This window comes from Mustelus asterias, chromosome 16, assembly GCF_964213995.1.
Source record: "Mustelus asterias chromosome 16, sMusAst1.hap1.1, whole genome shotgun sequence".
Lineage (NCBI taxonomy): Eukaryota > Metazoa > Chordata > Chondrichthyes > Carcharhiniformes > Triakidae > Mustelus > Mustelus asterias.
In genome coordinates this window covers 24,025,720-24,048,939 of record NC_135816.1, presented here as the reverse complement: position 1 = coordinate 24,048,939, position 23,220 = coordinate 24,025,720, and the positions used below count along the sequence as shown (strand labels likewise).

At 46.5% G+C, this 23,220-nt stretch overlaps 1 protein-coding gene across 5 annotated transcripts in view; it reads left to right on the top strand.

Annotated features, from left to right (window-relative positions):
• Positions 1 to 1,645: 1,645 nt before the first annotated feature.
• The window catches only part of sgcd (sarcoglycan, delta (dystrophin-associated glycoprotein)), a 203,513-nt gene continuing 181,938 nt past the window's right edge, over positions 1,646 to 23,220 (top strand). For all 5 annotated transcript variants that reach the window (XM_078230773.1, XM_078230776.1, XM_078230774.1 and 2 more), the window contains exon 1: positions 1,646 to 1,876. The gene's annotated coding sequence lies outside the window, so the exon portion shown is untranslated. The remainder of the gene's footprint in view (positions 1,877 to 23,220) is intronic.

Genomic DNA, 23,220 nt, shown 5'->3' with positions numbered 1-23,220 from the left:
AATGAAAATGCTATTCTCGGGGGGGGTTGGGGGGTAATGATGCATCCCAGCTCCCAAAGTGCCTGTCAACCACGGAAAACGTGGACAGAAAGCTTGGAGGGTGACGATTAGTCAACCATCTACAGGAAGATAGCTCAGCCAGTATCCCTGCTGGCAAGTTTGGCCAGTGGTTTATCTCATTATGTTTGATTTGATTTGATTTGATTTATCATTGTCACATGTATTAGCATACAGTGAAAAGTATTGTTTCTTACGCTCTCTACAGACAAAGCATACCGTGGCAGCATGGTAGCACAGTGGTTAGCATTGCTGCCTCACAGCACCAGGGACCTGAGTTCGATTCCCGGCTTGGGTCACTGTCTGTTTGGAGTTTGCACGTTCTCCCCGTGTCTGCGTGGGTTTCCTCCGAGTGCTCCGGTTTCCTCCCACAGTCCAAAGATATGCAGGTTAGGTGAATTGGCTCAGCTAAATTGTCCCTGAGTGTCAGGTGGACTAGCTAGGGTAAATGCATGGGGTTAGGGGATAAGGCCTGGGTGGGTTTGTGGTCGGTGCAGACTCAATGGGCTGAATGGCCTCCTTCTGCACTGTAGGATTCTATGAGAAGGAAATGAGAGAGTGCAGAATGTAGTGTTACAGTCAAATCTAGGATGTAGAGAAAGATCAACTTAATGCAAGATAAGTCCATTCAAAAGTCGTATTGCAGCAGGGAAGAAGCTGTTCTTGTGTCGGTTGGTACGTGACCTCAGACTTTTGTATCTTTTTCCCGATGGAACAAGGTAGAAGAGAGAATATCCGGGTTGGGTGGGCTCTTTAATTTTGCTGGCTACTTTTCCGAGGCAGTGGGAAGCGTAGACAGAATCAATGGATGGGAGCTGGTTTACGTGATGGATTGGGCTAAATTCATGACCTTTTGTAGTTTCTTGCGGGCTTGGGCAGAGCAGCAGCCATACCAAGCTGTGATACAGGTTTTCAAAGCCCGCGGGAAAATCCCTGCCCATATTAATTCTGTTGCTCCCTCCACAGATGCTGCCAGACTTGCTGAGCATTGCCATCGTTTTCCACTTTTATTATAGCCCCAAGATTCACTTTTGTTTTCAAACATTAGGCCCTTTCCACAAAATCCTTTTTCACAGCTTTCTTATGCCGGAGGGAGTATTTCTCCTGTGGTTTTTCTGAATTCCAATTGGAAGGTATTACCCTGAGCTACCTGAGCTCCTTTTCATCATCGTTGATCACAATGAAATAATATCGTGAGCACTTTACAGTGTAACAGAGGCAATATAGATGATAGAGCAATGCACGCCAAGGGAACACCCAGACATTTCTGGAAAGATAATTCAAACCATTTAAGAAATAGGATCATAGGCGAATAATTTCCTGTGAAATACTGTTCACAGTTTACTCATGCTTAAGTTGATCAATGCACCTCCCTCCTGTGAGAGCAAGTAGGCTTGCATTATTTAAAACTATGTTGTAAGAAAACAGAGCTGGAATGATGTGAAGGATTTCATTCTCCAGTTCATTTTTTTAAAAGAATAATTCTACACGGAGTAAAAGAGAGTCCAAATGAATTCTGGATGTCTTTGCTTTAGTGCTGCCCTCTTGGAGCTCGACTGATGTAAATCAAACTGCCTGAGCAGAATTTAGTCATGGAATGATTTCTCCGTCAGCAGTTGCTAGTGCCATACACAGGGTTCAGGAAATTCTTCAGGCTTGCGGTTGCACTTGGCTGGGGATGTGTTGGAAAATCCTGGGTCGACGTGCCAGCCCAGCCCAGCCCAGCCCAGCCCACATGCTGTTGTTGGTAAAACACTTCACTGTTAGAGATATTCCTGACACATCCAGGCTGCCTCTTGTCAGGTTGAAAGACTGAAAGGTAAGGCACAAACAAGTAACGTTACTTTACATGTCCTGCTCCTTATGCCGGTCTGCCTCTCCTTTTTCTGCTTGTGAACCTTTTTGTTGCGAGGGTGGAATTGTTCCCTGTTTCCAATTAGTGACTTTAAAATCAAGTTAAAATACTGGACGGTATGTGTGAGAAGCAACAGATGTCAGGGAGAATCAGCGAGTCAAAGTGTGGATGCGAAAGTTAACTTCAGAACTTCTTGTTGCCATCAAGATATTCTATATTTAGATTGCTGCTGCTGCACAGCTCTCTGCTTTCAAGGAGGCCCTTCAGGAGGTGCTAGTTTGCTTGGAAGGGAAAGAAATTCAAAGGTCTTTGGGGCGGCCCATAGCTGTATCTGGTTTTAATTTTTTTTTGAGTCTCTGGAGTGAGGCAGAAAGGAGAGCACTGTTCTGCTTCACGTTACACTGTGCAAGATGATTTATCTGTGAGAAGTAACCTCCCCTTTCTCCCCCCCCCCCCCCCCCCCCCCCCCCGCATATCCCAGGGTATCAATGTTTAATGTCAAAATGTATACATTAATATGCAGAGCTATGGTGAACATTGAAAAATCTTTCTTCCCAGTGCTTGTGGAGCCACCATCACACATCACGTAGCTTTTTTGTATTTTTCACCTGAATATTTCAACTTACTACTGCGGCACAAGTTGAAACGGTTAACGTTGTGGGCGGAATTCTCCGACCTCACCCGCGGCGGGGATTCTCCCGTCCCGCCGCAGTGAATGGAGTTTTGGCTGAGCGCGAAATTTGCCATTCTCGCTGTGCACGGGGAAAACGACTTCGAAGAATTCCGTCCTGCGGAAGCAACACTTAAAAACCACTTCTATCATCCTTATATGCTGACAAGTCATTTAGCTCTGTCATTCTATCTCCATTGTTTGATCTCCTGTGCCATTCTTTGACGTTGTTTCATGAAGTTGAAATGAGGCTAATTTCATGTTTAATACATTTACCATCCTCCTCTGGAGAAGAGCTTCCTCAAACCTCACATTCAAGAACTGTCACACACAGGCACATATATGTACCATTCTCTCTGGATACTATCTTAAATGTTATGCTCATGTATTTTTGATAGTTATGATTTTCAAGTTATTTGATTTGATTCATTATTGTCGTATGTATTAACATGCAGTGAAAAGTATTGTTTCTTGCGCGCTACACAGACAAAACATACCATTCATAGAGAAGGAAATGAGAGAGTGCAGAATGTAGTGTTACAGTCATAGCTAGGGTGCAGAGAAAGATCAACTTAATGCAAGGTAGGTCCATTCAAAAGTCTGATGGAAGCAGAGAAGAAGCTGTTCTTGAGTCGGTTGGTACGTGACCTCAGACTTTTGTATCCTTTTCCCGACGGAAGAAGGTGGAAGAGAATATGTCCGGGATGCTGGATATACTGGCACTGGAGGGGGTGCAGAGGAGATTCACTAGGTTGATTCCAGAGTTGAGAGGGTTACTTATGAGGAGAGACTGAGTAGACTGGAGCTATACTCATTGGAATTCAGGAGAATGAGGGGAGACCTTATAGAAACATATAAGATTATGGAGGGAATAGATAAGATAGAAGCAGGGAAGTTGTTTCCACTGGCGGGTGAAACTAGAACTAGGGGGCATAACCTCAAAATAAGGGGAAGCAGATTTAGGACTGAGTTGAGGAGGAACTTCTTCACACAAAGGGTTGTGAATCTGTGGAATTCCCTGCCCAGTGAAGCAGTTGAGGCTACCTCATTGAATGTTTTTAAGGCAAGGATAAATTTTTGAACAGTAAAGGAATTAAGGATTATGGTGAGTGGGCGGGTAAGTGGAGCTGAGTCCACAAAAAGATCAGCCATGATCGTATTGAATGGCGGAGCAGGCTCGAGGGGCCAGATGACCTACTTCTGCTTCTAGTTCTTATGTTCTTATGCTTGGGGTCCTTAATTATGTTATACTGGTTGCTTTTCTGAGGCAGTGGAAAGTGTAGACAGAGTCAATGGATGGGAGGCTGGTTTGCATGATGGACTGGGCTTCATTCATGACCCTTTGTAGTTTCTTGCGGTCTTGGACAGAGCAGGAGCCATAACTGCTTGGGGAAAGCAATGAGTTTGCATATGTAAATTAAATTCTATTAGTCCATCTATGATTTATATGTTCATGCTAGCATAAGATTTATATCCTTGATAAAAGAAAATTACTGCTGATACTGGAATCTGAAAAACAAAACAGAAAATGCTAAAAAATCTCAGCAGATCTGACAGCATCTGTGGAGAGAGAAAAGAGCCAGTGTTTCAAGTCTGGATGACTCTGGATCAGCTAGAGGTTGCTTTACTTAATTTTCTTTTCTTAACCAATCTTAAATATTCAAGAGTCTGTGCCAACGCTCCTATCACCATTCTCCCGTTTGGTATATGTAATGCACTCTGATCCCTCGCACTGTCAAAAATGCTCGCCTTTGTTTGGGGCGGGTGGAACTTGCATCCTGAAAAAGGTTCTGCAGAATTGTTGGCGCTGGGTACTGCCTAATTTATGAGTCATTACGACAGCCATTGCTCGAGCAGTATCATAGAATCATAGATATCATAGAACCCCTACAGTACAGAAAGAGGCCATTCGGCCCATCGAGTCTGCACCGAGAACAATCCCACCCAGGCCCTATCCCTGTAATGTCTACATGTTTACCTGCTAATCCCTCTAACCTCATATTTACCCGCTAATCCCTCTAATCTGCGCATCCTGGGACACTAAGGGGCAATTTAGCATGGCCAATCAACCTAACCCGCATATCTTTGGACTGTGGGAGGAAACCGGAGCACCCGGAGGAAACCCACGCAGACACGGGGAGAATGTGCAAACTCCGCACAGACAGTGACCCGAGCCGGGAATCGAACCCAGGTCCCTGGAGCTGTGAAGCAGCAGTGCTAACCACTGTGCTACCGTGCCGCCCAGTAGTTGCTGGAACTGTCGGTGTTTGTGATTAGATCCGAAGTTGGTCTGCAAAATTCCAATTTCCTTTCTGATCTGTGGCCTTTTTTGATTGAGGTGTCCCCCAAACAAATATCCACCCTGGTACATCAATCTACAAGCGATGATGCTTACCTTTTATCTTTGAGGTCTCAGAGGTTATATTTGTACTGGTGCCACCATAATTGGACACCAAAACTAAGATAAAGTCCAATTTCTAACGAGTGTTTTCTTTGTCACTCTGGGGCCCAGATGCTGATTGTGATTTAATCTACCCATTTACTATGTTCCGCGAGAGCCTCTGCACCTTGTGATGCCAGCTCCAGCAGGGGTGCAGGCTCGAACAGAGTTAGGCGGCCAAGAGTTAAATGGAATTCCAGCACAGCCACGACTCCTTTCCTTGTCGCGAGCTGAAGACACACTGCTTAAGGTCTGTCTTCATTTCATTGATTTGTAGCAGTCAACCCCAACACTGCGCAAGCACCCCGCAACTGACAATGCTAATCCCCCTCACCCCTGTCAATGGTCACCCTTCCCTTACCCCAGCAATGTTTTATGTAGGCCATGTTAGAGCACTCTTGCGTTTCCTGCTCTCACCCCCTGATAGTGTTCAATCCTTCCCTCGCCCCCAACAATGTCCAGCCCCCTCACCCCATGAAAATGTTTGAAGCACGCAGCCCCTGCTCCGCTCACCGACAATACTGATGCAATGATTCCCATGAGGCCCATGAGTTTGGCCTCAGGAGTATGAGCTCCCTGATTGAGGCCATAATTGCCTGCCCAATCAGGAAGCCTCACCTGTATATAAAAATGAGAGTGTCAGGTCTACTGACACTCTGGATTCTGACTTTGTACCAGAAGCACTCTTAAGAGTAGAATTGAGTTTGTAAATGAAGGGAATCTGGTGAAGGGACACCGGCTTCTGAGGAGTTATTTCGACTGACTCTTCCGACATCAGCTGTTCAGGAGCCAGGGATTCCGGAAGGTGAGTCGGGAAAAGTGGCGTGAGAGGGGGTGAGCATTGTCTGTGGTGGCTGGGGAGGAGGTGAACATTGCCGGGATGTGTGGTGAACCATCGTTGGTTCCCACTGGATAGTACTGAGCCATGTTTGCACATTCTCCCTGTGTCTGCGTGGGTTTCCTCCGGGTGCTCCAGTTTCCTCCCACAGCTGGCCAGTACTACAAGGATGTACATATGTTACTGTTGGGTTGTGCTATTGTTGCTGTTGGGGTTAGGGTGGGGTTGTTACACCTTTGTACTGTAGTGTTGTGGCACATCCCAGTCGGGCTCCGCCTCCTGGGAGAGGTATAAGAGTCCCTGCTCTGGCCGGGACCCCTTCAGTCTGGGATAGTGTATATAAGTTCTGGCTGCTTCATTAGAGTAAATAAAAGCCTTTCATTTACCGAGCTTCAGGCCTCGTGTTTGAGTAGCGCATCAATTTTGTTTACTGTCGTTAAACTCTCGTCGAAGAGAAAACAAAAAGAGAGAGTATGGAGCAAATTCTGAAGCCGGAATGCCTTACACTAGATCCACGTGCGGTGGGCGCTTCTAACACCTTCAACCACTGGCTGAAGTGTTTCGAAGACTACCTGGCAGCCTCCGCAGCGGTCACCACAGATGATGACAGACTCCGGGTCCTCCATGCGAGGGTAAGCGACACTGTCTACCTCGCGATCCGTGCGGCCACCGATTATACTAAGGCCCTCGAGCTTCTGAAGAAGCGCTATATCAAACCACCCAATGAGATACATGCTCGTTACCTCCTAGCCACTCGACGACGGCAGTCTGGCGAAACGATGGAGGAATATGCGAACGAGCTCCTACAGCTAGCCAGGGGCTGTAACTGCAAAGCTGTGTCGGCTGAGCAGAGCATGAATGACCTCGCCCGAGATGCGTTTGTGGCCGGGGTCGGATCGTCGTACATTCGACTTAAACTGTTGGAGAAGGGTAACCTTAACCTTACCCAGGCCATCGAGCTAGCAGAGATGCTCGAGACGGCCTCCAAAAGCTTAGTATTATATCCGGAGGTCCATGTGGAGACAACGTGGCAGGAGCAGTCGCCAATCCCTCCTCGTCCCTCGGGTTCGAAATGCTGCGTAATGGCGTGCTCACACTCGGGCCAGACGACGGCTGCAGCCCCGGGCGGCCCGCGGTGCTATTTCTGTGGGGGAGCGAAGCATACTCGGGAACGGTGTCCCGCTAAAGCTGTGTTGTGCACCGCATGCGGTAAAAAAGGGCACTATTCAAAAGTGTGCCGATCTAAACCCAGGAACGGCAGTGCGGCCTGCGATTCTTCAGAGCTCGGGTCTTCGTCGTCGAAGTCATCGCGGGGTTCGTCCACGTGCGAGGCCAGGACGACGCCATTACGGTCGACGGAGTCGGAGGAGTGTGACCACCAGGGGTCGCTGAGTTTGGCGCCCTCGTGCGACTCATGGGAGCGGCCATGTTGGTCGACACTGACCACGAACGACCAGCAGGGGTCCTCCTCATCGATTTCAGCTGCCTGCAGTGGCGCTCATGAACCAACGGTGGCGTCGATCATCCTGGACCAGGCCAAGCCTCATAGACTTGACCTACAACAGGGAGAAGTGTGTGTTTCGTACGCGCCGTTTAGCCATCCTAGGATACGTGGTGGAAAACGGGGTCATTGGCCCTGATCCAGACCGTATGCGCCCCCTTTCTGAGCTTCCCTTGCCTGCTAGTGCAAAAGCACTGAGAAGATGCTTAGGCTTCTTCTCTTATTATGCGCAGTGGGTTCCCAACTACGCGGACAAAGCCCGTCCGCTCATTAAGTCCACAACTTTTCCCTTAACGCCAGAGGCCCGATTGGCCTTCGATAAATTGAAAGCCGACATCGCGAAAGCTACGATGCACGCTGTAGACGAGTTCATCCCCTTTCAGGTGGAGAGCGATGCATCTGATTTCGCCCTGGCTGCCACACTTAACCAGGCGGGCAGGCCTGTCGCATTTATTTCCCGCATCCTCCAAGGCCCCGAAATTCGGCATTCAGCGGTGGAAAAGGAGGCCCAGGCCATTGTGGAGGCCGTCAGGCACTGGCGCCATTACTTGGCGGGAAAACGGTTCACCCTGATCACGGACCAGCAGTCCGTGGCGTTCATGTTTAACAACACGCAGAGGGGCAAGACCAAGAATGACAAGATCTTGCGGTGGAGAATTGAACTCTCCACCTATAACTACGACATCATGTACCGTCCAGGGAAACTCAATGAGCCCTCGGATGCCCTCTCGCATGGAACGTGCGCTAGTATACAGGAGGACTGTTTGCAGGCCCTCCATAATGACCTATGCCATCCTGGGGTCACTCGGCTCTACCACTTTATAAAAGCCCGCAACCTGCCTTACTCGGTGGAGGACGTCAGGTCAGTAACAAGTAGCTGTTGGGTTTGCGCGGAATGCAAACCGCACTTTTACCGACCTGACCGGGCACATTTAGTCAAGGCCACTCGTCCCTTCGAGAGACTGAGTGTCGATTTTAAGGGCCCCCTTCCCTCAACAGATCGGAATGTGTACTTCCTCAATATCATTGACGAGTACTCTCGGTTCCCTTTTGTTGTTCCCTGCTCTGATACATCTGCTGCCACGGTTATCAAGGCATTCCGTGATCTCTTTACCCTGTTCGGGTACCCCGGCTACATCCATAGCGACAGGGGCTCGTCGTTCATGAGCGATGACTTGAGGCAATTCCTGCTCTCATATGGGATTGCCTCTAGTAGGACCACGAGCTACAACCCTAGGGGTAATGGACAGGTGGAACGCGAGAATGCTACTGTCTGGAAGGCTGTCTTACTGGCGTTGAAGTCAAAAGGTGTTCCAGTCTCCCGTTGGCAAGAGGTGCTCCCTGATGCGCTCCATTCTATTCGCTCCCTCCTGTGTACAGAAACCAATGCTACTCCACACGAGAGGATGTTCTCATTCCCTCGGAAGTCTTCCTCGGGGACCTCATTACCGTCTTGGTTGACGTACTCAGGACCCGTCCTCCTGCGGCGACATGTAAGGGCCCGCAAGTCCGACCCGTTGGTCGAACAGGTCCATCTCCTCCACGCCAACCCTCAGTATGCCTATGTGGCATACCCTGACGGGCGAGAGGATACGGTCTCGATCCGAGACCTGGCGCCAGCAGGGGACGTAGCAACCCCTGTCGCTCCCATACCCCCTGTTACAAACCCTTTATCTCTTGTTTCTTCCCCGGACACGGCGCGGGCAGCATCGGGACCGTTGCTTAACCATTTTACTCCCATGTACAGCTTGCCTGAGCCCAGAAGATGGTCGCCACTGCAGGGCGTGTCAGGATCCCATGGACTACCGTCGCCTCAGGGTCAACTGGCATGTGAGTCCGTGGAAGAACAGCTGGACGCAGCTTTGGGGAGAACGCCACCGCAAGTGCCTACTCCGGTGTCACCGCCGGTATTGAGGAGGTCACAACGACGGTGCGGTCCCCCTGACCGTCTGAACTTATAGACTGCTGACACTTTATTCTGTTTTTGTACCCCGCCGGCCTTTGTTCTCAAAGGAGGGGTGAATGTGGTGAACCATCGTTGGTTCCCACTGGATAGTACTGAGCCAGGGGCTGGCCAGTACTACAAGGATGTACATGTGTTATTGTTGCTGTTGGGGTTAGGGTGGGGTTGTTACACCTTTGTACTGTAGTGTTGTGGCACATCCCAGTCGGGCTCCGCCTCCTGGGAGGGGTATAAGAGTCCCTGCTCTGGCCGGGACCCCTTCAGTCTGGGATAGTGTATATAAGTTCTGGCTGCTTCATTAGAGTAAATAAAAGCCTTTCATTTACCGAGCTTCAGGCCTCGTGTTTGAGTAGCACATCAGGATGTAGGTGAGCAGTGCCCAGTGACTCCAGTGTTGTGTGTGTGGGTGGGAAGTGGGAGGGGAAGGGGGAGAGGGACAGGGGGTTAGTCAGGGTGAACATTGCTGGGGATCAACGTTGCAGAGGTGAGCACTGAGTTGGGTCAGAAGTCTCTCGCCATGTCAGAATGTTTGGCCTGGGATGTCTCAGTTCACAGAAGGCTAGAAGACTATCCAGTGGTTTGAGTTGGAACCCTGCTGAAATGGATTGGACAAAAATTTTCACTCTTCTAAGAAAGAATTGAGTTTGATGCGCAGTTTCATAAAAGAACATTTTGCAACTTTACCTGTGTATCTGACCTTCATGTGCTTGATGTGGACAGAAAGATATTTGTATAAGTATTCCATTTTCTTTATCTGTATGATCACAAAATAAACTTTTCCTAGTCTCTCGATGTAATGATATATGGAGGAGGACAGAGACAGAATATATTGTTGGGCACTGATAGCATAGACTACTGAGTCACTGTTGAACCAAGAATGAGAATAGATATAAGTGTAAATAATGGCCACATTTGAGAATGTTTACCTGTATGACGAGTTACCATTTTGGTGAAATTGATATTAAAATGATGAAACTAAGTTATCTTCAGTTGGTGTGTTTTAAATTAGCAACTCCTGGCATCTGGAAAATGTGGGTTAGGCTTAGACGAAATATCTGTATGGACCAATGGTGATTTGTTTGGGCATCCCAGTGGAGGGATCCCCTGCACAAGGCTCAGAGGTTAGGCCCTTGGCTTCCTGTGCAGTTAGAAACATCGATACACAATAAAGGCAAAAAGTGCTGGGAATACTCAGCAGGTAAGGCAGCAGCTGTGGAGAGAAATAGAGTTAATGGTTGAGATGACAACTCAAAACATGTGCTCTGCAGGCACAGTCTAAAAGCTGATAACACTAAGCCAAAGAGAGGAAAATAAAATTCTATAAGTTGCTGGAAAATAAAGCCGTTTTAGAAGAGAGGAAAAAAAGGTGGATGTTTCAGATATAATATTCTGTCGAGTTCTCGACTGAAGCTTGGCTTCAGATGGCTGTGGGCAGGTGGGGCAAACAATAAAACATCCAACTACGGGGGCAGTTCAGGTCCCCATCAGCTGCCGTCTGAGCTGAACGAGAGCGGAGGTTCAAAATGAAGGACTAACAATAGAAAGAGAAGCCGTAGGAAGGAATTCTGGAGAATCCTGCAGGAGGGAAGGTGTGTGAGTCCAGCTAGGGGAGAACTAAGTTTTGTGTAGGCCACGTTCGAGCACTCTTGTGTTTCTTGCACTCAAGGAAAAATAAAGCTTTCCTGAAAGATCTTCCGCATCCTCTTCCTGATGGAAAAGTCACAATGGCTACCGCACTCTGACCATAGTTAAAATACAAACATACAAAGCAGGAGTAGACTGTTCGGCCCCTCAAGTCTGTTCCACTATTCAATAAGACCATGGCTGATCTGTTTGTGTTTTAAAGTCTACATTCCCATTTATCCCCAGTAACCTTCGATCCCCTTGCCGAACAAGAATCAATATGCCTTAGCCTTAACAATGTTCAGTGACCGCGCCTCCACCACCTTCTAACGCGGAGAGTTCCAAAGTCGCCAACCTTCTCACAGAAATTTTTTTCCCCATCTGTCCTAAAAGGGCGACCCCAATTTTAAAATTGCACCCCCCAGTTCTGGACTTATCCAAAAAAAGAAATGCCCTTTCCATATCCACCTTGTCAAGATTGTTCAGGACTTTGTATTCTTCAATCAAGTCACCCCTCACTCTTCTAAACTCCAGTGAAAACAAGCTCAGTTTGTGCAACCTTTCCTGAGACAACCTGCTCATTCCAGGTGTCAATCTTGTAAACCTCCTCAATTCATTCAAATCCTTCCTTAAATAAGGAGACCAAAATCGCACAGTATTTGAGATGTGATATCACAGGAAAGGTCGATATATGGAGCTAGATCGCATATCAACCATGGTCAGATTGAATGTTGGAACTGACTTGAAGAGCTAATTGCTCTACTCTTGTCCCTGTGTTCCCACCTTTGCATGTATAAATTACAGTTGGGGGGCTCTGATAATATCCCTCAGGCATGGTCTGGGTATTTAAGGGAGGACCCCTGCCAAATGTGGGCCTTTGCTCAGAGGAGGAGGTTAAAATTGAAACCAGCGGGACATTAGTGGGTCGGCCCCTCAGCCTAGTTAACCACTTATCTACCCAGTTTATGCTCCTAAGAACTTCTCACTTTCTTTAGGAAGTGGAACTGATCCACTTCAGATCAGCCATGATCTTATTGAATGGCGGGGCAGGCTTGAGGGGCTAGATGGCCTACTCCTGCTCCTATTTCTTATGTTCTTATGTTCTTAAGAGGATTCTGTCCAGAAGTCCTGCAAAAGACATTTAGCCAAATATTACAAGCGAAAAAGATTATTTTGTGCTATAGTAGAACTCTGGGTGAGTACCCATTGGGCATTATTATTCCTCAGAAATATCTTACTGGACTAATGAAACTGGAATGACAACAATGGGAATGAGTTGAAGTCAGAGTGAACTGGAAATACAGGAATTATTTGGTGCAGAGATATTGTGAAGTTATACTAGATTGCCAGTGGAGATTTGAAAGTTATATAAATGGGATTTGAAGATGAGTTCAACCTTTGAGTTACGAGTTTCAGTTTAATAAGAGCACAGTTGCCAATAATTACTTCAATCACATCTCATTTTAATACTAAAATCTAATTGTTGGAAATGGTGTATTAATTCCAGATTACCTTCGGTCCCTCATAAACTGTCACAGATTCCACTGATAATAGTGGGGCGACACGGTAGCACAGTGGTTAGATTGCTGCCTCAAAGCGCCAGGGTTTGATTCCTGGCTTGGACCACTGTCTGTGTGGAGTTTGCACCTTCTCCCTGTGTCTGTGTGGGTTTCCTCCGGGTGCTCTGGTTCCCTCCCACAATCCAAAGATGCGCGGGTTAGGTGGATTGGCCATGCTAAATTGCACCCTAGTGTCAGGGGGACTAGCTAGGGTGGATGCATGGGGTTGTGGAGTTAGGGCCTGGGTGGGATTGTGGTCAGTGCAGACTCGATGGGCCGAATGGCCTCCTTCTGCACTGTAGGATTCTATGAAAGGTAAAAAAAAACAATGCACTGAGTGCTGTATAAATCACCATCTCAGGTTGCGACAGGGACTAAAGCTACAAATGACTGTTTTACTAACAGTTCTTGAGGACACTGTCTGTGAGGAGTTTGCACGTTCTCCTGTGTCTGCCTGGGTTTCCTCCGGGTGCTCCGGTTTCCTCCCACAGTCCGAAAGATGTGCTGGTTAGGTGCATTGGCCATGCTAAATTCTCCCTCAGTGTACCCGAACAGGCACCGGAGTGTGGTGACTGGGGGATTTTCACAGTAAGTTCATTGCAGTGTTAATGTAAATCTACCTATGGCACCAATAAATAAAAACTAGGTTTCATGGCTGAGATAGCAAGCATCATTTAGAAAGCAGGCCAACAACATATTCCCAGACTACTGCCGATGATTCTCAAGGAAGTGAACAGAGTATAGATGAGGGAAAATCATTTCCAATTCTGTGACCTTTGTTCACTATCTCCTCTACATCCCAGAAGAGGTGAGGAACTCAGTGGGTGGAAGCATTAGCTTGCATGCTGCTGCTTTGTAATGAAGTGCATTGGTATGTAGAATGACTCTCCTAATGCTAACAGCACTGGGAAACTCTCTTGACCCAGAATAATACTATAGAAATGCTATTCAGTCACAGGTGAAAGATCAGTTGGGCATCATCCAGCACTTGTATTATATGAAGGTCATTTGTATTTTGGGCAATTACTGTAGCTGTATATCATAGAAAGCTGCCTCACATGAAAGCACAAGCAACAGATTTGTTGTGTTTGTCTGGAAAGAAGAATCCGCAGATATATCCTAAGGAAAATGGAGAGCACAGGGGAAAACTGGGATGCAGGGGACTGTGGAACTTGAAGTTCAATGGAGAGGAAGAGAAGGAGAGCATAGAAAGGAAAACATCCCAGAAGGAACCTATGGAGCCAAAAGTTAAAAGAAAACTCCTACAGAGAGTGCAGAAAAGTGTACAAACAAGGGAACCAATTCAAACCAGTGAATACAAGGATAAATTGTACAATTAACGTAGGTAAGTATATACCAAGGAACCACAGATGATGGAACCATAGACTTTGTCCTTTCCCTTGCCTGGTGGCCCATGAGACAAAGTGCATTTGTATGTTTGTTTCCTAGAACAGGTCACCAGCTTTTTGTCAGGGGGCTTTAGTTTGAAGGGCACCGCTTTGCATAAAGCATGGCTAACCATGAGACTCTCCCACTCTTATCACCTTCCATTAGTTTATCAGAAGGATTTACAGATTGATAATCAATCTGCTTGGCCATATTAGAAACACACCTTCCATGGCCACCAGGTCCTGGAGTGGGACTCAAACCCAGAGAGCTTATGTATCAGAGGTAGGGCCATACCAGCCCGCACAATGAAGCTACAAGATCAGTGAATATTTAATGAGTGGAGTGAGTGGTTTAGTAGGAATGCATGATAATGAGAAAAGCGGAACAAGACAATGAAGTTTTAAAATGTAGGAACGTAAAGAATTACATAGAAAGAACATAGGTGAATGAACATAAAAGGTAAGAGAGAAGGGGCAGAGAGCACTGGTTCCAAACCTAATTTGGCTTAGCTTTACCAAGTAAGTACAATCTGTCTATCTCTTGATTACTCTTCAACTATCTGGATTGAGTACTTTTTTGACGGTGCATTTGTGTTTTTATATTCCAACTTCTCATGGTCTCCCAAAACAGGAATGATGTTCATTGAAAAGTGAATTCAGTTACTTGCCCCAGGGTTCAACCATTCGTGACAGCCTGTACCCGAGCTCTGTAGAGCAGCAAGACTCGAGATTTGATGTTAGGTTTGTGCAGAGTTCAGTATCTGAGCCTAGGCAGCAGTCAGGATGCTGCAATTTGTTTCAATGCTCCAGGACCAGGGAGGGAACAATTAAGTTCCCATTCCAGATCGATATCTAGCAACCTCTTCAGCAAATAAATCTGTGTAGACATTGGATGAGGACAGGATGAGGTCCTGTGACGCCCCCTTAAGCTGAATAGTTTGCTGGCCCTCATTATATAGGCTCACACTAAAAGGCGGGGGGGGGAGCAATTCTCCCATCTCGCTGTGCCCGATGCATGGGATCCGCATTGCACATCCCGGCCCGCTGGTGTCTCCCGGTGCCGGATTTGCAGAGGCGTCAACTCTGCACCGAAAATTGACAGTGTAGTACATTAATTATGGTAATTAACATCACCATATATTTTAAATCCTATTAGCAGGCCCAGGACTGAAGTCTCCGGACCCACTACCCTCTCCCACCCTGCTCGTAATATTTCACTCCAGCGGGGCTTACAGTAGTTCCCCACTTTTGTGGAGATAGTGGCCCGACGTCGCTCGAGTGAAGGGAGGCATTCAGGGTTCCCCAGAGGTTTTGGCGTGGGGGGGAGAGGGGTGCTTTCTGGGCATTGGCACTCTGGCAGTGCCAGCCTGGACCCCTGGCACTGCACAGGGGACAAGGTGCCAATGCCCAGGGGTACCTCGGCACTGTCCATTGGCATGGGGCAGTGCCAAGGGGTGGGACTTAGGAGTAGGGCCTGATGGGGCGGGGCCCAGGGGGCAATCAGTGAGGTCCCGCCGCCACGCTGCATAGGGATCGGTTTGAGAAGGAGGGAGCTCAGCCATCGGAGCTGGCTGGGCAGGGGAGGGGTCAGCCTGCTGGACGGGGTCTGGGCTGCAGCAGTGGGTCAGGTCCACAGAAGGGGGGTGTCGGGGCTGGGCCCGGGAATGGTCGAGGGACAGCGATCAAGCCTTGGTGGGGGGGGGGGGGTGGGGGGGGGGGGGGGGGGGGGGGGGAGCTGGAGGACCAGCAATGCAGTGGTCGTGGGGCTGGCCAGCGATCGAGCTGACCAGCAATCGGGAGGCCATCAGTGCAAGACCACTGCGCACGCGCCAATCTCAGCACTGACAGATTGGCGCATGCGCAGTAGCCCGCTCAGCGATTTCAGCCTCTCTCGTGGGAATAGGCCTCGCATCTGAATTCAAATGATGTTCACACTGATGGCCTCTGCAGTGCACAGAGTGTGGGAGATTCTTCTCTGAACTCCCACCGACAAAACCAACGTGAATTGCTGAGTGCCAGGCTGGCACTGCCAGATTGCCAATGCCCAGGAAGCACCGCTCTCCCCCCCCACGCCAAAACCTCTGGGGAACCCTGAATGCCTCCCCTTCACTCGATACAAATTCTGGCGTGAATGACTACAATTTTCACACGAATTCAGCACTTAGAATTTATTTGGGGAGAATTCTGCCTCCGATTTTCCAGAGAAGCAACACCTTCATTCATCTTGTCCTGACATCATTTGAACCCAGTTCCCAAAGGTGAAAGGACAGTGAGCTGAAATGACATGACAGGAATATCTGACATTGTTATGATGAAAAAATACGTGTAGCAACTGCATTTGGCCCAGGCGAGGAATGCAAATCCCACACAACCTTCTCAATAACAGTATTCTTGCAGAGTTGAGGCACTGCAGTTTTCACCATGAATGGAAATTTCTACATAAATATATGTAAAGAATTCAAGTAGGATTGCTCCCATATTGAATAACAACAACTGCAACAACTTGTATTTATGTAGCACCTTTAATGTAATTTAAGGGCAAAATCTTACAACCATTCACGCTGGCGGGATTTTTGGACCAAATGTTCCGTCCTCACTTGCAGCGGTGGCGGGCTTGAATAGCTGGTAAAAATGTGCCCAAAATGTACCAAGGTGTTTTCCAGGAGTGATATGAAGCAAATTTTGACATTGGACCACATAATGAGGGAAGATGATCAGAAACTTGGTCAAAGTGATAGGTTTTAAGGACCATTCTAGGAGAGGTAAGAGAGCGGGGGGGGGGGGGGGGGGGGGGGGGATGATGTGTAAAATTCAAAAGCTTCGGGCTCAGGCAACAGACAACATGGCCAGCAAAGGTCCTACGATTAAAATCAGAGAGGCTGAACAGGCTTGAGTTATAGGAGTGCTGATATCCTGGAGGGTTTGTGTAGCTGGAGGAGAATAAAGAGATAGGGATGGGTGCTTTCATGGAGGGATTTCAAAAGAAAGGTGAGAATTTTAAAATTGAGGCACTGGTCAGCCAGGAGGCAGGATAGGTCAGCAAAATCAGACACGATTGACTAGTGGAGCTTGGGGCGAGCAAGGACACAAGTAGAATATTCGATGAGCTTAAGTTTACAGGTATAGAAACTGAGAGCCCAAGCAGGAGTGCATTGGAATAGTCAAATCTAGAAGCGACGATGAGGTCTTCCACAGCAGATGAGCTGAGGTGGGTGGATATGGGCGATGTTATGGAGGTAAAAATAGATGGGCTTGGTGGGACATGGTTAGCATCTCACCCTGGGGTCAAATTTGACATCAAGTGTACAAATCACTTCAGACCGTTATCAGGAAGAAGTAGCCAAGGAACAAAGTTTGCAGTGAGGACCGAAGGTTTTCCAATGTTTAATTGAGGACATTTCTGCCTGTCAGGTGGTTATAAAGGATCCATGAGCAATATTTGGAGAAAAGCAGGAGCATTCTCCCCATTGTCGCGGACAATATTTATTCCTCAGGTGATATTACTGAAACAAATTGTCTGCTTATTATGTCATTGATGTTTATGGGTCCTTTCAGTGCACAAATTGGTTGCCACGTTTACTAATTTATAATTACATTTTATAGCTACTTAAAGACTGTAAAACACTTTGGGAAATCCTGAGATCGTGAAAGACACCATATAAATGCAAATTCTGGCAGAAGACCACGGGACTCAATATCGTGATAAATGTTAATTTTACAATTAAGCATCAGATTATCATTGATTGTATTAACAAAGATAATCCGATGGTTTCTATAGTGCGCCAAAGAATAATGCTAATCTTGTATCTGGGCAGCAGTTAAAAATCTATGCATGTATATCTGTGTCTATGGACGTCGCAGTGGAGGCATGGCGATGTATACAAAACAATCCGAAAAGGTCATCTGTCTCCGAGCTAACCAAACTATTCCAATTTTTAAAAATCCATCACCAAGGAATAATTAAAATGTGAATAAGCTGAGGCAGATGCCTTCTTTAGTAAAATAGAGAAAGGGCCTCATAATTTTGGGATTTCCCAAAGCACTTTACAATCAATCTGTTTACTTTCTGAAGTTTCACAAACAACAAATGTTGCTGTGTGTAACCATTCCTCCAATAAAATTGACACAAATGAAATATTACTGCTTTACTTCCAAAAGACTATAGCGCTTTCACATCCTGGTAGCCGGCTGATGAAGGACAGTGAATATAACAGGCTGTAAAGGGTGGGGTGCGGGGGTGGGTGAAGAAATGCAAAAGGTCAGCAAAGTCAAAGGGTATAATTCCATAATGTTCAGCCAGAAACGCTGGTGGAGCTTTAGGGTCCGATTTGTAATATTGCAAGCTTTAGAGACATTCTTCTCAGCAAGTATCCCACCCAATATTGTTGGATTAGGCAAAACAACCTTAGTTTCGCTGTGTGGTCCACAGCGTTCATTTCAATAGCATACTACAGCCAAGCTATTTTTAATCCCACAGCCCTGAGTTCCAACATGCTGCCTCACTGATCCAGAATTCCTCATGTCCACTTAAATATGAATCTAGGCTGTCTTCCAATTAACTGGTCCTAACTAGTAAGATATGTTGATAAAGATTGGACACTCCTGAACACCTAAAAACTTAATTAATATATCAAAAGCTCAAATCTTCATGAAGATGAGACTGACATCTCTGATGCGGCACGGTGGTACAGTGGTTAGCACTGCTGCCACACAGCGCCAGGGATCCGAGTTTAATTCTGGCCTCAGGTGACTGTCTGTATGGTGTTTGCACATTCTCCCTGGTCTGCGTGGGTTTCCTCCGGGTGCTCCGGTTTCCTCCCACAGTCCAAAGATGCGCAGGTTAGGTTGATTGGCCATGCTAAATTGCCCCTTAGCGTGTTGGGGGATTAGAAGGGTTATGGCAATAGGACCTGAGTAGGACTGTTGTCGGTGGAAGCTCGATGGTCTCCTTCTGCACTCCAGATTCTATGATGCTGGGGACCTCTGGAGGGGGCCAAGATTGATCATCCACTCAGCTCTACTGGCTGAAGTTTGTTGAAAACATTTCAGCCTCATCTTTTGGATAGATGTGCTGGGCTCTTCCATCATTGAGGATGGGGTATTTGTGGAGTCTCCTCCTCCAGTGAGTTGTTCAATCGTCCACCACCATTCACGACTGGATGTGGCAGGACTGCAGATCTTCAATTTAATCCATTGGTCATTGAATTGCTTCGTTCTATTATTTGTCATTTACTGGCGTGCAAGTTATCCTATGTTTTAGTTTCACCAGGTTGATGCCTCATTGATACCTGGTGTTGCTCCTGGCATGCCCTCCTGGATTCGTTATTGAACCAGGGTTTTTATCAAGCTTGGTTGTAACAGTAAAGTGGGGGATATGTCAGGCCATGAGGTCACAGGTTGTGATTGAGTACAGTTCTGCTGCTGCGGATGGCCCACAGCGCCTCATGGCTGCCCACTCTTGAGTTGCTGGGTCTATTCAAAGTCCATCTCATTTTTCTACACAACACAAAGGAGGGTATCCTCAATTTGAAGATGGGACTTTGTCTCTACAAGGACTGTGCGGTGGTCACTCTTGGACAGATGCATCTATGGCAGGCAGGTTGGTGAGGGTGAGGTCAAGTATGCTTTTCCCTCTTGTTGGTTCCCTGACCACCTGCTGCAGTCCCAGTCTAGGAAGTTATTTCCTTTAGGACTTGGCCACCTTGGTCTGTGGTGGTGCTACCGAGCCACTCTTGGTGATGGACATTGAAATCTCCCACCCTTGACACCCTCAATGCTTCCTCCAAATTCAACATGGAGGAGTAGTGATTCATCAGCTGATTGATTCAGGTGTCCCAATTTTGGCACAATCCCCAAGATGTTAACAAGGAGGACTTTGCAGGGGTGAATGTTCTGGGTTTGTTGTTGTCATTTCTGGTGCTTAGATCGATGCAGGGTGGCCCATCTGGTTTCATCCTTTTCTTGACTATGTGGCAGTTTGCTACAAATGGGCGGCTTTTTAGGTCACTTCAGAGGGCATTTCAAAGTCAACCACATTGCTATGGATCTGAAGTCGCATGTGGACCAGATAAGGATGGCAGATTTCCTTCCCTAAAGGACGAATAAACTAAATGGGATTTTTACACCAATCGACTGTGTTTCAAGGTCATGACTAGACTTTGAATTCAAATTCCATCATCTGCCACGGTGTATGATAAACCCAGGTCCCAGAACATTACCTTGGGTGTCTGGATTACCATTCCAGTGACAATAATAAGTTTGCAGATGACACTAAGATTGGTGGCATAGTGGACAGTGAAGAAGGTTATCTCGGATTGCAATGGGATCTTGATCAATTGGGCCAGTGGGCTGACAAATGGCAGATGGAGTTGAATTTAGATAAATGCGAGGTGATGCATTTTGGTAGATTGAACCAGGGCAGGACTTACTCAATTAATGATAGGGTGTTGGGGAGGGTTACAGAACAAAGAGATCTAGGGGTACAGGTTCATAGCTCCTTGACAGTGGAGGCACATTGAAAAAAGGAGTTGGGACGTCTTGTTGAAGTTGTACAAGACATTAGTAAGGCCACACTTGGAATACTGTGTACAGTTCTGGTCACCCTATTATAGAAAGGATATTATTAAACTAGAAAGAGTGCAGAAATGATTTACTAGGATGCTACTAGGATCTGTTGGTTTGAGTTATAAGGAGAGGCTGGATAGACTGACTTTTTTTTCTGGAGCGTAGGGAGCTGGGGGGCGATCTTATAGAGGTCTATAAAATAATGAGGGGTATAAATCAGCTCGATAGTCAATATCTTTTCCCAAAAGTAGGGGAGTCTAAAACTAGAGAGCATAGGTTTAAGGTGAGAGGGGAGAGATACAAAAGTGTCCAGAGGGGCAATTTTTTCACACAGACAGTGGTGAGTGTCTGGAACAAGCTGCCAGAGGTAGTAATAGAGGCAGGTACAATTTTGTCTTTTAAAAAGCATTTAGATAGTTACATGGGTAAGATGGGTATAGAGGGATATGGGCCAATGCGGGCAATTGGGATTAGTTTTGGGGTTTAAAAAAAAGGGTGGCATGGACAAGTTGGGCCGAAGGGACTGTTTCCATGCTGTAAACCTCTATGACTCTATGACAAATACCACATTGCCAATGCCTCACACAATTGTGGGATCGATATATCCTGGCCAGTGCTCCTTTTTTTTTACTTTGATAGGATAAACAGCAAAATGAGTGTTAGAATGGCTCAATGGTTATGACCATTGTCGAAAAATGTTACTTTGCAGAGGTTAGCATTGGAAACTTGATGGTTTACAAATCTTGAAGGAAGAGGTAACCTGTGGTTGGGAGAGACAGGAATGAATGGGTTAAAATACTAGAGAAATAAAACACCATAGAAGAAAGGAGAAAGAGAGTGAAGCCAGTGTTGCAGTCCTAAAATCAAAAGCACTTGTGTAATTTGAAGAGAATTGATTTGCAGAACTGCCTCCAGCCAAGGTACATGATGTTTGAATAATTTAAAGTCAATTGACTGAAAAAAAAGCTATTGAAAACTTTGAAATTCCGTGGAATGGTAATTATTTAATTCCCTAATTAAAGCAATTTTGTTGCTTTTAATGGTATTTCTTTCCTTGATCTATTTTAAGAAGTGGCTTTTGGGTTGTGTGGGGGAGGAGGAGGATTACCTTGCAACAACACAGTATCAGTCGGGTAAAATTAACCTGTCTCTCCACAGTCTAATCCCAGCTTGTGTTTTCTATTAGTGGGTCAACAACGCAACGCTTGGTAAATTCTGCGTCACAAAGATAGGAAAAGCCAACAATACCCCTGGTGAACAGGATGTGTGTGAAGGGCCGTGAAAATTTTCAATGGCTCCTTTGGGAAGTTTGTTATTGTGCGTTATTGGCTTGGCCGTCTCTGGAAGCACAGGGGCAACATTGCTAGTGAAATTCCCCACTCTGAAAAGTAATTCTTTCGCAATGCCAGTCTTTTAATCTATTCAGCTCCACCTCTAGACTTGGGTTTTATTTTTATTTTTCTTCGCCCTCACCCCCATTCACATTCTATTCACTCCTTTGCTTCAGTGGAGTTGACTACTTTTGAGATAATCCAATTGACATTTTCTCTTTTCCCGCATCACTCTCTCTAAACCTACTTTATCTCCTTGTTCTGGATTCCATATGGAGAATATTAAACCATCAGCCTGATAGGAATGCAAAACACCAGTTAGGTAAAATTTTTATTGAAGGTTGTCATTGTGGAAAACATGATTGGGGGGAAAAAAAAGATTCCAGCATGTTTCAGAGAAGCAACAGTGGAAAAGATCATTTCGAGTTTGCAACTGGAGTTAATTATTTCCTTATCATATTTTGACTGGGTTGCTGCTACATGAAAAAAAACTGTTCACATGAAAGAGAAGTTTACACACAGCGGTTCTTAAAAATGCTCTGGTAAGGATTTCCAATTAACCTTTACTTTGTTCTGGAAATGTAAAGGGCTTGACACCATACAGTCTATACAACTAAACAAAATGAATGATTTATCATGCTATGGGCTGAATATTGAATCTACAGTTATCAGCTGTACCTTCATGAGTAAGACAGCAACTTCATCAAAAAGTGGCTGGCTATCTTTCTTTCTTTACAACCACATAAATCATCTATCACCATTGTGCACCACCACAAATGTAAGTTATGGAGGTGATCACTATGATGGAAATGGTCCATGATTTTTCTTGCTTCATAAACAGAGAACATTTGCTGGATTTAATGCTCCCCCTGTAGCAGGTGAAATCCAATGGACACTATACCCACCCAATCTCGTCCCTGCTGTTAATTTAGCAGCTGCACAGTGGGTGTTGGGCTGCCCACCCACCCATGGACCAATTGGGCCCATAAGTGGACATTAATTGGCGGCAGGAGAGACCCACTCCAAGCACCCAGTCCGGTGGCTTTCCTACTGCAGGCTAGTGCCGAGTGGGAAAGTCCTTTCTGAACAGGTACCCCTGGCCCAATTAAGCCCACCCACCACCCTCGGATGTAACCCCACCAGTTCCCATGCCTTATCTTGGCCTTTCCACCTCAGTCCCCACACCCTTCAACACCTCACCTCTTGGGGGAACTTGACTATTGGCATCTTGAAGATGTGCTTCCATTGTCTTGACCAGTCGGGCGCTGTCCTTGGGTATGAACCAGCCACTGTTCCCATATTGGCCTGGAGGTGGGTAAGGGAAGTCAGGAAAATTCACACAGGCTCAATACACCTGTCTCGGGAGAAATTGTCCTCCAAGGGAGGATATTCATTGTTGGGGACTGGATGTGAGCTGGAGTTGGGCCAGGC